The sequence below is a fragment of the Mastigoproctus giganteus genome, chromosome 5, assembly GCF_048544385.1.
Source record: "Mastigoproctus giganteus isolate SK-2022 chromosome 5, ASM4854438v1, whole genome shotgun sequence".
Lineage (NCBI taxonomy): Eukaryota > Metazoa > Arthropoda > Arachnida > Uropygi > Thelyphonidae > Mastigoproctus > Mastigoproctus giganteus.
In genome coordinates, this window is record NC_143579.1 from 146,445,132 (window position 1) to 146,460,898 (window position 15,767).

The 15,767-nt window shown below is 40.1% G+C and overlaps 1 protein-coding gene across 1 annotated transcript in view; it reads right to left on the reverse strand.

Moving 5' to 3' along the window:
* LOC150085750 (AP-5 complex subunit beta-1-like) overlaps window positions 1–15,767 on the reverse strand; it is an 842,186-nt gene that overhangs the window by 455,971 nt on the left and 370,448 nt on the right. The gene's annotated exons all lie outside the window — the stretch shown is intronic.

Here is a 15,767-nt window from a genome sequence, read left to right on the forward strand (position 1 = left end):
CTGTCTTCTTCCATCCAACCATCCCTTTATCCATAGCAGCAATTTGCCTCCAATGCCACACTGCTCCAATTTGTGCAGCAGTCTTCCATGTGCAACAGTATCAAAAGCCTTTCTAAGATACAAATATATAATATCAAAGTTATTCCCTGCATCCAGTTACTTTGAGACCACATCGTAGTATCCAATCAAATTGGTCAGGCAAGACTTTCCCTTAACAAAACCATGCTGTGTCCGAGCTATAACTGAGGTCTTGTCTAGATGATCTTGCAGTGCTTCTTTAACTAGTGCCTTCATTAATTTTCCTGTAACAGAAGTTAAACTCACAGGTCTATAATTACTTGTATCAGCCTTTGATCCTCCTTTGTGAATTGGGGTCACATTTGCACATCTCCAGTCCATGGGTACCTCTCCCCTAAGTCCAAAGAAGCTGTCATAATTATGGCTAAGGGTTTACTTACTTCCTTTGCTGCCTCCTTTAATATAACTGGAGAGATCCCATCCACTGCGGGTGCCCTTTTTTATGTTTATCTTCAACAATTCTCCTCCACTTTCCTCTCAGTTATTACAAAATCATCCAGCTCAGTGCCAGAGTTTAACTCACCTCTGGCATTCCCCTCCCTGAATAACTCCTCATGGGTGAATGTAGATGCAAATACTCATTTAGTTTGTTAGCCACCTGAGCAGGATCATCAATACCCAGTGGACCAATCTGATTCATCCCTTTCCTTCTAGAGTTTACATAGGTAAAGAACTCTTTGTTGTTTTTTTTTTTTGCATTCTTTGCCAAAGATTTCTCATAATCTGCCTTTGCCTGCCTAATCTCTTTTGGGACTTGGTTACAGATCAGCTTATATCTGTCATAGGCTTCCATGTCACCCATTAATTTGTATGTATCCCATGCATTTTTCTTCTCTGTCGCATGTCTAATTAGTTCATCTGACATCCATTTAGGCCTAAATCTTGAACAATATTTCTTTGTTGGTATAAAAAGACTAGTAGCTTCCAATTCAACTACCATCGGAGGAAAAGGGTATGGTTTTTGCTTCCGTAAAGATGAATATCGTGGCAGGATTGTTAATGACAGGGAGCATATAGTTTAACTTTGACAAATGAAAAATACTGCATATCGGTAGCAGTAACTCCAGAGTAATGTACCAACTTGTGTGGTACTACATTCAAGGTAGTGGAGAATAAAAAAGACCTGGGGGGCAATTGGGCAGTCAGATATGTTCTCCGATCAGTGCATATAGAGGAATTTTGCTAGCAGGAATAAGGATGTGATTATCCCTTTGTATAAGGCAATGGTCAGGCCTGGAAGCCTCATTTTAGGAAGGATGTAGAGCTGCTGGAATGATTACGGAGAAGGGAAACGAGATTGGTGAGGGAAACAAAAGGTTGCTTTTACCAAGAAAGGTTATGGTCTAAAAATTGCAGGGTCTGGAAACTAGAGAGCTGTAAAGTGATCTGACTGAGGTGCTTAAGTCTTTGAATGGTTTGAGCAAGATCATTGATGATGGGTGATCATTGAGGGGGCATAAATTCAAAACTAAAGAAAGATGGTTCCAGAAATTTGCCTTTAACCAGTGGGTGGTTGATTTCTGGAACAAACATCCCTCTGCCATTGTGTGAAGTTGACAGCCTAAATAAATTCAAGGAAGAACTAGACAAGCTATTAGAGAGAAAGAATAGGTGAAATGTGAGGTGTTGTGGTTATTTTATTTTTTTTTTTTATGGCTGATGCTGAATAAATCTGCTTTCTTGCATCATGTGCCAATGCTAATGCTAAACAGCATTTGTCAGACAATCACATTTATTTTGTTTTATTATTCTTATTTATTTACTTAGGTTATTTTATTTTTTTGTATTATTCACAAACATTTACCAAGTCACTGTGCAGTTTACACAGGTGACCTAACATTCACTGACAGCATATGTTGAGTTATATACATACAGGGTGATTCACTACCAGTGCGACAAACTTGCAGGAGGTGTAGGGGGCACAACCTAATGCAACTGCATCACAGATCACCCCTAGCCAACAATGAACGACTGGAGCATGAATGACAGTGCAGCTACACTTATTGGCGACCTGAACCAGACTCACTTGCCTGGTTCCCCTTTCAACTCCCCTTCCCTTGGCAGTGGTCAGGAGATGGGCCCCATCTCCTCCCACCAACCGTCCTCTCTTTTTGTCTGGTGAGGCATGGACCTGCCTCACTGACTCTCTGCTATGTAGCCAGGTGGGCAGGAGCAGCAGTGTGTAGCACACGCTTTTTGATTAGACTGGGGTTCGAGCCCGTGACCACCAAATACAGAGGATGTGGAAAGGTCAGGGAATGACCACCGCATATCCCCGGAGCAATATGGCCTTAGTTGCTAATGCTCCTAAAAACCAAATAAACAAACTGACTCTCTGGGGTCGCCTTCTGTATTGTCCCCATATTTCTGCCTCTTCCCCCTCAAGCCTTCAGTGTCCCTCCACTCTATCTGTATGCCAGCGAACGCCTATACATCCAAATTTAACTACACCCATTTGTTTCACCCACAAAACTTTCAGCCCCTCAAATTCTAGCACTATCTCTGCACCATGATCACTCCACGTGTGCGTGTTTTTTTTTTTTTTTTTTTAGGTCCTAGCCACTGATATCTCAGGAAATTAGGAGGCAGGGCCTGCCAGAGTAAATATCTTAAACTACTGGTGTACCTGTTCTGCCTCCATGGGGTGAAGTGCAGGCAGTGTTGGGCCTCAGCAGGGATCTGGTGGCTAAATGGCCAAAGGAACCATGGTACATAACACTACACTATAAACAATACCCATGTACTTTTAAATCTGTGACCTTTACAGCATTCTGTATCACAAGACAATATATACCACACAGAAATGGGGGAAAACCCCAGTGCCGTTTGACACTAAACACACTTTACCCGTGAGGAGATAAAGGTGGGTAAGTTGACTGTGGTCAATTCGAGCTCTGGTTAAGATTGCTTCCTCCTTTCTGTTTACACGGAAGCTGGAGGACCATAATTGCGGTTCAGAATTCTCTGCTGTTCTCTACATATTCTTCATATGTTACTTTTGTAGTCAAGATAAGGAACATAATGCTATGTTAATTCTCTGTTGGAGGGAGATATAGTGGCATAGTTTGAATATTTGTTTCCTGGTATCCCAGCATGGCTTGGAATCAAGCAGAAAATCACTGTTCACTGGAGTTCTTGGAGATGCATCAGTTTGGATTTTATGAACTTTCTTAAAGGATGTGTTTAAGAAGAAATATTCTGTAAAGCTATAAGCACACTGTGAGAGTCTGTATATATCATACTTTTTGAATGGACATATGGAGAATATTTTCTATTGCAAGTTTGATGGTGCATAATTCAGCTCTATATAGATGCTGCATTCATTGGGAAGTGATACGGAAAAGGTTTTATGAGGGAAAATGGCTGCGGCAAGCACTCCACTCTCAGATTTTGACCCATCAGTATACATTTTTTTAAAATGCAGATAATTTTGTGTGTGTGTGGGCAATACGGAGTTGCTGTATATATATTGACATTTGCAAGAGAGTGCTTTCCCCAGTTTAGAAAATAAGTGTCACAGGTTAATAGAGGACCACGAGGGATTAGGACCAAAGTATACCTGCCCACGAGGGATGGGTAGGTATACTTTGGATTTTAGTTGTATAGTTGAGAAGTAAAAACTTTCTCCTGAGGCTTAGGGGAAGTTCATGAGCTTCAATGTAAAGACTTTGAACTGGCAAAGTTCTATAAGTACCTATAGCAATCTTCAGGGAATGTTGAATTAGGGTAAGTCGTGCTAGCACGCTCTCCCTAGCAGAATCATACAACAGGGCACAGTAATCAAGGTGAAATCTGATTAGGGCTCTACACAAATGAAATAATGTGTACCAATCTGCACACCATGATGTTGAAGAAATGATTGAGAATGTTCATTTTTTTCTGGCAAGATGTCCGTAGATGTTTAACGTATTCCATGAAGTTCAATTTACTATCAAAAGTCAAACCAAGGAGACAAATGATCTTCACAACTGAGATAGGATGATATGTTATGTGAACTTCTGGATCTGGACGCATCTTCCATTTGTTACGACAGTGGACTACTTTCGATTTTGAACAAGAGAGTTGATACCCATTCTGTGCCAGCCATAGTTGAATGTTATTAATTGAAATTTGGAGCTGCCGCTCAATGAAGGTCATGTTTTGTGAACTGCAAGAAACAGGGAGATCATCAGCATAGAGGTATAAATTCAGTGTTGGGAATATTTTTAGTCATGTGATTTATTCTTATTGTGAATAAGGTGGCATTGAGCACAGAGCCCTGTGGGACCTCTTCTTCTTGTGTATATTTTTTTTTTTTTTTTATGAAAACCCCAAACACGAAAGGTATCAAAACCTATAGTACTTACTACCGTGCATGGGTTGAAGGAGAAGTATGGGAGGAGGGGGATGCCGGAAACTTTGCTCTAGAGACTAAACATGGGTTTCACCACTTCAAGCCTCCAATAAGCAAAGTGGTGGTATTTCACCGGTTGATGAAAGTCATCTGCCACCTTGAATATGTTTGGGAGAGGACTTGTCAGTATCGAATTTTGAAAGGACCTGTGCTGAAGGAAGTTCTGTATGAAATATGGTAAGTGGCCTCTCGGGTCAAGGAAATGCAGATCTCTCAGTATAACAAAACACCATGTGGTGTCAAGGGCTTTCTCTACATCAAGGCATACCATGACGAGATACTCATTTCAGATGAATGCATTCCTGATGTCTGTTTTGGCTTTATGAGATCCAGGGCTGATCAATTTTTTGTGAAACCAAATTGATTATCAGAGATTAGTTAGATTTTTCGTGTCAAGATACCATGTGAGTCGATGGTGAATTACTTTGTCAGGAGTTTTACTTAAGCAACTGGTAAGAGAAATGGGTCTATAGTTTTGAGGAATAGAATGATCTTTCCCTGGTTTGGGAATTGCTATTATATAGAAGTGATGCCAAGAAATGGGGAAAGAATGTTCAAGGAAGATGCAATTGAAAAAGGTCAGCAGTGAAGAGACAGATTTTTTATCTTAGTATTGGAGAATTATGTAATATATTCCGGGGAGACATATCTACCTCAAAAATGTTTTGAGGTAGACATGGCTTCTTGAAGTTCAGGCATTGTAGGCAGATGATTGTACGATAGAGAACAAGAAGCTCTTTTTTTTTTTTTTTTTTTTTTTATGTAAACCCCAAACACGAGAGGTATTAGAACCTATAGTACTATGCTTGGGTTGGAGGTTGAGAAGATGAAAGAAGATATTTGTTGACATTGGACTTGAACTTCTGCAGACCGTAATTTTCAGGAAATATGTATGAAGGAAGGTTGTTCCAGAAAACGGCAGTTGAATAAATAAACGAGGAAGATGAAATGTTAGTTCTGTGAGTTTGAAGTTGGACAGTAAATGGATGTTGGCTGAAGGCTACACGTGTTCGGACTGTTTTGAAAGAGAGAGCGGGAATTATAGAAGCTAATTCAGAAGAACAGTGCCCATGGAAGTATTTGTAGAAAAGGCATGCAGCAGAAACAGTACGTCTATGAGACAGCAAGTGAAAAGACTGTTAGAGATGACTCATTAATTAACCTAACTGCTCTCTTCTGAATGGAATCAAGAAGCCTGAGAGAGGTGTAGGGGGCACCACCCCAGATGTGGGAACAATATTCCATGGTAGGGCAGATTTGTAATTTATACAGAGTGAGCAGATGTTTCGAAGAAAAGTAACCCGGAGAGCGAAAGAGAAAACTGTTTTTTAGATGAAGATGAAGCAATATTTGTAATGTGCTTGTGCAAAGAGAGATTATAAGTCAGGGTAATCCCCAAAAGAGATATATCATTTTGCTTAGAAATTGGACTGTCACCAAAGATAAGCATAGGGCAGAAGAATCCATTTTGCGAGATATAAGACAAGACTGAGTTTTAGAAGGGTTGAAATCAACTAAGTTGTCATTGCCCCACTGGAGAATTACCTGAAGATTGGCATTTAAGGAATTGGTAGCAGATTTTCGAGAAGTTGAAGCTGATTGAGCAGGGCAAGGTTTCTCAAAATGGAAAGTTGAATGCAATCTGCTATCATCGGCAAAACTATGGATAGGATTTCCAGTCAATGGAAGAAGGTCATTAATATACAAGAGGCAAAGAGTGGGGGAAAGTACTGAACTTTGGGGGACTCCGGCATTAGTGGAGAAGTTAGAAGACAGAGAGCCATCTACCATCACCCTCAGTGAGCAATCAGAGAGAAAACTAGATAACCAATTACAAAAAACAGTTGGCAAACCATAAGATGGAAGCTTGTTAAGAAGACCTTTATGCTAAACACGATCGAAAGCATTAGCAGAGGCATTTGATGCAAGAAAGCAAGCTTATGCAGCATCAGCCAAAAAAAAAATAATAAAATAAAATAAAATAAATAAATAAATAAAAAAAATAAATAACCACTTCCACTTCACCCCACTGTTCGTTCGAAATACCTGTCCAGCTGAGCCTTAAACTTATTTAGGCTATCAACTTACACGACGAGGGATGGAAGTCTGTTCCACCAACCAATCGCTGGCTAAAGGCAAATTTCCGCACGTCTATCCTACATCTGTCTTTCCTCGATTTGAATTTATGCCCTCTCAGGTGATTATTCTGAGCAAGAGGAAGAATCCCATCAGCATTGAGCATGCTCAAACCATTCAAGGCTTTATACACCTCTATCAGATCACCTCCCTGGTGCCTAGTCTCCAGACACTGTAATTCGCAAAACTTAAGCCTTTCTTCGTAAGAGAACCCCTTTGTTCCATTCACTACTCTTGTTGCCCTTCTCTGTACTCGTTCCAACAGATCTACATCCTTCTTGAAATGAGGCCTCCAGGCCGGTATACAGTACTCGAGGTGTGGTCTGACCACTGCCTTATACAAGGGAATAATCACCTCATAATCCCTGCTAGAAAAATTCCTATATATCATTGACAATACACCATGAGCTACTCCCGCAGCCCATCTGCACTGCTCACAGAACTTCATATCTGCCTGCACAACCACCCCCAGATCATTTTCATTCTCTACCACTGTCAGTGTAGTACCACAGAGTCGATACATTGCTGTGGGGTTGCTGTTTCCCATATGTAGCACTTTACATTTGTCAATGTTAAACTTCATTTGCCACCTCTCAGCCCATCTGCTCAACCTTTCCAGATCCTGTTGCAGCAGCATAGTGACAGTAGTGTCCTTGACAACCCTGCCAACCTTCGTATCGTCTGCAAACTTGGACATTAAGCTTGATATACCATCATCAATATCATTTATAAATACAGAAAACAATAATGGACCCAATACTGAACCCTGAGGGACTCCACTAATAACATTAGTCCACGATGAGCAGTGTCCATTGATTACCACTCTCTGTCTTCTCCCCCTCAACCACCCCTTTATCCATAGAAGCAATTTGCCTCCAATGCCACACTGCTCCAATTTGTGCAGCAGTCTTCCATGTGCAACAGTATCAAAAGCCTTTCTAAGATCCAAGTATATAATATCAAAGTTATTCCCTGCATCCAGTTCTTTTGTGACTGCATCATAATATCCAATCAAATTGGTCAGGCAAGACTTCCTCTTAACAAAACCATGCTGTGTCCGAGCTATAACTGAAGTCTTGTCTAGATGATCCTGCAGTGCTGCTTTAACCAGTGCCTCCATTAATTTTCCGGGAACAGAAGTTAAACTCACAGGTCTATAATTACTTGTGTTAGCCTTTGATCCTCCTTTGTGAATTCGGGTCACATTTGCACATCTCCAGTCCATGGGTACCTCCCCTGAGTCCAAGGAAGCTCTCATAATTATGGCTAAGGGTTTGCTTACTTCCTTTGCTGCCTCCTTTAATATAACTGGATAGATCCCATCCACCCCAGGTGCCTTTCTTGTGTTTATCTTCAACAATTTCTCCTCCACTTTACTCTCGGAGATTACAAGATTCTCTAGCTTACTGCCAAGAGTTGAATACACCTCTGGCATTCCCCTCGCTGAATAACTCCTCGTGTGTGAATGTCGATGCAAAATATTCATTTAGTTTGTTAGCTACCTGAGCAGGATCATCAACAGTTGATCCATCGATATCCAGTGGACCAATCTGATTCATCCCCTTCCTTCTAGAGTTTACATAAATAAAGAACTCTTTGCTGTTTTTCTTTGCATCCCTTGCCAAAGATATCTCGTAATCTGCCTTTGCCCACCTAACCTTGTTTGTAACTTGGTTACAGATCAACTTGTATCTACCATAGGCTTCTGTGTCATGTGTTAATTTGTATGTATATCATTCATTTTTCTTCTCTGCCATATGTTTGCCATAAGCCTTTGAGATGTCAAGAGCAGCTACTTGTGTTTCACCAAACCTTTCCATTGAATTAGTCCATAAGTGGGTAACATAAGCCAGAATATCACCAGTGGATCGACACTGATGGAATCCATACTGGCAATCGTTGATCAGACAGAAGGTTTCTAGGTAGTTTAAAAGTTGCCGGTTAATTGATTTCTCCATTACTTTAGAAAGAGTAGAAGTAATTGCAATGGGACGATAATTGGATGGGAGGGATTTGTCACCATTTTTAGGAACTGGCTGGATATGAGCAAATTTCCAAGCAGAAGGAAAAACACCTTTGGAATAAGAAAGTGAAAAAAGTCGGCAAAGAATAGCAGTAAGTCAGGAGCACAAGTTTTGAGAACAAATGGAGAAATGCCATCAGGACCTGGATCTTTCTTAACATCAAGATTGATTAAAATCCTTCTGACATCCTTTTGACGGAAGACCGCAGGAGGCATTGAATGGAGCGTGTTGGGAATGGTGGGAGGTGTTTTACCAAGATCATTAATACATGAGATGGAAGAAAAATGGGATGCTAGCAGGTTAGCTTTATCCTTGACTGAAGTGACAACAGAACCATCTGGTTTGGACAGAGGTGGGAACAGATATGAGCAAAAGTTGCAGCCAATAGCTTTGGCAAGAGACCAGAATGCTCGGCTACCATTACGGCAAGAAGCAAGTTTTCTACTCTTAGCCTCTTCCAACTCTAGTTTGGACTGATTAATAACTGCTTTACAATTGTTGCGAGCTTTGGATAGGCAGAAAATGAAACTGAAGAATTAGAAACAAGCCAATTAGGATATGCAACATTCTTCTCTTGAACAGCTTTAGCACATTTATTGGAAAACCAAGGTTTAGATAAAGGACGAGATTTTAAAGTGGAATGTGGGATAAAGGATTTCATTCGTGCAAGAATAATTTCACTGACACGATCTGAGCAGACGTTGACATCTGAAGTTTTGAAACAGTAATCCAAGGAAAAGAAGAAAAGAAATCTCATCGGTCATCCCATTTTGCATTCTTGTAATGCCAAACAACACGAGGAAGCTCTCATAATTGGGAATTATGAGAGCTTCCTCATAATTGGGAATAGCCATGAGATAAAGGCTCCATTGGAGAAGAGACAATCACCAAGTTGTGATCTGAAGTGCCTAAATGACCTCTCACTTTGACCGTGTACTTAGAAGGGTTGTTTTTGAGAAAAAGATGAAGCGTGTATGGTTAAGGATTGTCCGGTATTTTTGTAGGTAAATGAACAATCTGTGCTAGGTCATTAGTAATTGCAAAAGCCTCAGCATCTCGACTAGCTGGGTCGGTGTGACTAGAAAATGGAAGCAAGCTGGAGTTGTGAACATTAAAATCACCAAGGAAAATTACCTCACTGTTAGGAAAGTTCGACTGGAGAAAGTTAAGTTGCAAAGAGCTCCAAATGATTAGTGGAGTTGGGACAATGGTAGAGACAACAGATGAATTTGGCACAATGAGGTAGAGAGATTTTAAGCCAGAGAAGATCAAAGAGAGGAGATTCCAAATTGCCAAGTCTCTGACAGGGAATATCAGAATGGAAATTTGCACAAGTACCACCTTTGAGGCGAAAGGAATCATACAGTGAATAATTTGGGCATCTGTGATGAGCAGTAGTTGAATCAATCGATAACTGAGATTCTGTCAGAAAAAGTACATGGGATTGGCAGACTGCTAGTGGAAAGGACATCGTTGAGATCAGAACTGAGATCACGTATATTTGTGAAATGAATTAGGAAGTGTTTTGATCTTTTCGCAGATAAGCTTGTTCTATTAGTTTGACAATTCATGGTGTATCCAATTGTAAGAAAAAGTGGGTGGGACATGCTGTATGAAGTAATGAAATTTTTGGATATGGCATACACATGGTAAGAATATACCCAGATCCTTGACATACCGTGGCCTCGACAATGCTCCCTGCATATACGCTACTCTGACTCCCTCCAGTCACTATCTGGCAGAGTAGAGGTAGCAAGATTATACACTAGCTGATCCAGAAGCTGCTAGAGAGTTACCAATAGGTTCGGTCAGGTGTACTAACTAGCGGCCGGCCTGCGAACACCGTTTTAGAGCTGTGCCCTCGATATGTGAGGAATATTGGATCTCGCCACGATGTTCATGATAACCTCAAAAGTCGTGAATCATACTGCAGGATGGAAGAGATGGGGAAGGGTTGGCTGGAACTTAGCTCTAGAGACTAAACATGGGTTCCACCACTTCAAGCCTCCAATAAGCAAAGTGGTGGTATTGCACCAGTTGATGAGAGTCATCTACCACCTAGTACTGCCTGGTAACATAGAGGGGTGGCATTCCTCCATGTGGTGTGGGCACCACATCTCGACCCCTGCTTACATTGGTTCACACTTGGGTAGTCACCCACCATGTACTTGTGCATGGAGGTTATACCCAGGATTACTAACAGTCCCACCATCATGAAGGTGCAAGCTGAGGATTTGGCTGTTACAGACCATCCAGATTTCGCCGAAATTGGGTCCACTTGACTTGAGTGTCACCCGAATATCAATTCCGGGTAGCAAGTACAGCTTGTCTGGCATATCTGAGAGAATGTCTGTGACAGCCTCAAGGACCATACATAAAAAAAAAAAAAAACCATCATCCACGTAGCGACACCAAAAGGTCTGAAGTTCAGTTTCAACTTTTTGGCTAATACTCTGAATATGATCTATCTTCTGGAATGAAAGATCATATGCTGTTGAGGCAGACATCTGTGAAAATACAGTCCCTATTTGCTATATCTTTGGGAAGAAAAATCTCCTGCCCATTCCACTTGAGAAGTGGGAAGGATAATTGGGGAAAATTTGCCATTTAGCTGCTTTATTTTTCTCCATATTATTCTTGTATCAGTATTTTTATTAATCGAGCTTGCAATTCGAATCGAAGAGTCGCTTTTAACCTTCTTCCAACGGGCCTTGGCTCTAAGTCTCTTGTAGTTTATAAGATTGGTGGTGGTAGGATGTTTTTGAAACAGATTCCGTTGCTTGGGTTTTTTCTTTTTTTGCACCCTTGCACTCTTCGTTCCACCAATAATTTATGGTTCTACGGATGGTTGACTGTGACTGTGGAATCGCAGTACATGCAGCAGCCAGTATTTGTCCTGTAATGTGATCAGTAACTGTGTCGATAGGACAGATTTTGATGAGCTGTTCATCAAAGGACACTTGGGAAGTGAATTTTGCGTAGTTTTCATAGAAATTATTGACTGTGCTATTCGAATCTTACATATCAACGGGAATTGATCACTACTGAGCGGGTTGTCAAGGGCCGTCCACTCAATGCTAGGAAAGAGGGACAGAGAGCAGATGGACAGATCTATTGCAGAGGTTGTACCAGTAGAGAGAATCTATCCCCTCCCCCTCTCTTGTCAAGAGAGGGGGAGGGGTTAGATTCTCTTAATAAGCACATGAAATCTACAGCAATGCATCCAGTTAACATGGCTGACCAAACTGACTCAATGTTGAGTCAGTTTGGTGTGATATAAGCACTGGGTAAACAAAAATGAAGTAGGAGTGCTTTATTGGCCTAATGACTGTGATGAGTACAATGAACAATTATACAAAGAAATAGACTGGGCCAGTAAATAAGAATGTTTTAAAATGGGCAATTTTAACTTTTCAGATATTGATTAGAACTTGTTGATTAGTCACTCAAAGACTAGCACACTTTGGTGGATTTACGGAATGGCTGATTTCTAAATCAACATGTTAGAGAGGCAGCACTTGCCTCTGAAGAGCAAAGAACTAATTATAGCCCCTTTTTTATGAATAGTTCATTTTACGACTCCAGCTTCAAAGATGCTTGAGGCAAATAATTAGCCCTAGTCTCTCACCTTTCAACCATACTTATCTTATACACCTGTTTGTAGTGGTCTTGAATATAGTTTACATTAGTGTGTGATGTTCAAATTGTGCTTGCAATAGCATCAATATTTAAGTGTCCCCATGAAAGAGTTTAACTGCTAAAGGTTTTGCTGCTAGTATGGAATCTGAGAGACATCACTTTTTAAACATTTACTTCTTAAATCTGAAAACAAAACCAAATCCTCCAGTGTACTTTTGCTCACCAATCTTATCTAATTATAGATATAGAGTATTTTCTACTTCATTTTGATATACAGGCAACCTCTGTATAACACGGTACTTCTACAACACAGTTTCGCTCTAACACGATTGATAAACTGCGGCAATCATTGCACAACACAGTACTTATATAACATGGTTTCATTCTACCAGTTTGAGAATTTTGGGAAATCTTGCATGACACGATAGTTTTGGACTTTTGTGCTGGGAAAACCCTGCTATTATGTTAGATGTAATTTTTCAACGTTTCCATTCCTTTTTGTGAATCCCTGTTGTTGACTCACTAGTCGTTATCGCCTTCGTGATATTTTTCTAAAGCACGTTTCTGGACGTCACTACCATAAAACAATAAAGACAAATTGCAGTTTCCAGTTTATTTTGCTTTTCTGTTAGTGCAATCAATTATAATTGGATAGTAAACTCGATCTTATTGCATTTGCGATAGTTCCGATCACTGGAATTCTGTGGGTTTTCATATTATTATGGCGAAATGTGTTTCCCCCTCCAAATCATATAAAAAACATGAATAAATTTTCAGAAACTCATTACTCTGTGTCTTACTTGTGCATATCGTGTTTGTTGCAACTTGTGTGTGCCGTGTTCTTTGTTATTTAAAAATCTAGATTTCAAAGTTTTATTACTATTGAATAACGTGCCATGCCATTCAAAAGGTTTAAGTTATCTAAATGTTGAAGTAATGTTCCTACCACCTAATACAACTTCTTTAATTCAGCCATTAGATCAAGGCATTATATCTACCTTTAAAACTCATTACTTCAGAAAATCATTACAATGGATTTTGGAAAAAATTGATTCAGAATCTGTTGAAGTGATGGAGGCATGGAAACATTTTTCAATTGTGGACTGTATCAGAATCATACCTTTATCGTTCAAAGAAGTAAAACCGTCAACATTAAATGCATGTTGGAAAAATGTATGGCCAGAGTCAGTTCATTTAGGAAATATGGTCGAACCGGCATAAAACAGAATCGGTGCGATAGTAGAACTTGCTAAGTCAATAGGTTTTGATGATGTGACTACTGAAGATGTTCACTAATTAATGGTAGAAAAAGAGCAAAACAGATTTTGTGGAAATGGCATCAGAGGTAAACCAAACCAATTCAGAGAATGATAGAGCAGTTGAAAATTCTGAAGTTCCAAATTTTATACTAAAAAAGCATGCAGGAAGGCATAAACTTAGATGAGTAATTAGAATCTTATTTTTTGAATGTAGATCCTTCTACTGAACAGAACATCGCTTAGCAGCAATGAAGAGGAAGAAATTTAAATGAACGTACATTATCAGACATATATGTATCACAGTTTGTAAGGTAAGATTTAAATTAGTACCATTATAAAAATAATAGTTAAAATATTTAGTCATTACTATTATAAAAATTAAGTTTCCAATAGTTATAAAAAAATTGTGTATTTTTCTTAGCTTTTGGAACGTAACCCCCTTTTTGTATTGGTTCTTAGTCCCATATAACACAGTTTCACATTACACAAGATTTTGTAGCAACCAAACTATCGTGTTATACGAGGGTTACCTGTACCACGAATTACAAGATATTAAATTTCTGTTTGACATTTAAAAGATGCCAGGTGAGCAAAAAGTTTTTCTTTCTTCTAGGAAACTTCCATTCCCACACAGCACTGCCAGTAATGTCTAATCTTGCTGTAAAGCTTTAGTTTCACCAACTAAATGTGAACAGCTGACAAAATACAGATGTTCATATTGTACCTGCCAGACACCATGTGAGCATTAGTGTTTCGATAAGTGAAACACTAATGCTCACTGGTATTTTTGCACTAGCTTCTCATGAATTATACTGACCATTCGGTCGTATCTGCGAGTGTACTCCATCTGGGTGATCACATTGCATCCTGCGTGATGTGCAGGATTGTTTCTGGGGTCATGTGGCATCATTGACATCTGTCGCTCTGGGACCCTTGGCGATGTATTTCCTGGTTTGATTACCTGGACTTGGAATGGGGAGCATGAATCCTTCGGTCTCAGGGAGGAGTCTTCGATTTGTGAGCCAAGTGCTGGAAGCCATCTTATCTATGTAGTCTTAAAGAAGATCATTGTAGTGACTGCCATGGAGTGTCTTCTTCCAGCAGCTTTCTATCATTGTTTCTTCTGTCTGTGTGAGTGCCCCCCACCCATTGTTGAGTATGAGTGCAGTTTGTCTATCTTTCTCATGGCTTATTAGATTGGTGCTGTATTTTCCTGGAAGTAATCTCGTAGGTTCTAAATCACCTTCTTCTCTTGTTCAATGAGATTAGTCAATCCCTTCTCTCCTTCTATGGTCAGTCACTTGATGGCCAACTTCGGGTGGCATTGGCACTTCTTGGTCATCACTATTCTGGCCAATCTCATAATCTCCTCCAGCTCAGCATTGGTCCCTGTGATCCCAAAAGAGTACTAACGTACTCTTTCAGGATCACAGCACAAGTGCTCATGGATGTGACCACATTCCCATCATTCAGCTTTGAGTTTAGCAGGCTTTTCACTCTGATGGTATTTTTCAATAAGGCAGGCCTTAATCTTGAGTTCTAACTGGTGGGCCTGGACATCATCCCAAGATATTTGTATGTCTCCCCCTCTGACATGGCTTCACAATCTCTTCACCAGTCTTCAGCTGGTGTAGTTTAGTCCAACTGGATGTCCTTGATGCAATCCATGGGTTTTGCATTTGTCTAAGCCAAACTGCATTCCGATGTCAGTGCTGAAACCTTTAGTGATCTGGAGTAGCTGTTGTAATTGAATCTCGGTTGCACACATAGTTCAGTGTCATCCATGTACATGAGGTGAAAGAGGGTGAACAGGTTCTTCGTCCTTTCTTTTAGGGTATATTCATACTTGATGATCGAGCATGGTGGACAGAACCATAGTGGCTCAGGGCATCTCCCTGGAATATTCCTCTTCTGATGGTTATTGGTGTGATCCTGATGTTCTCAACCTCGATGGTGGTCCTCCATTTTGCCATGGTTTCTTCTAGAACGGGTGTCAGTGTCGGGTTGACTTCATAAATCTTCAGTGTCTTTATCAGTCAGCTATGGGGCACAAAGTTGAAGGCCTTGCAGTAATCGAAGGTAAACGAAATCTAGATGCTGCAGAAAAGATTGTGCTTAGCAGTGATGAAGAGGTAGAAAATTAACTGAACGTACACTATCTGACATATAAGTATCACAGTTTGTAAGGTAAGACGTTTGTTCAGTTATTACTATTTAAGTTATTACTATTATAAAAAT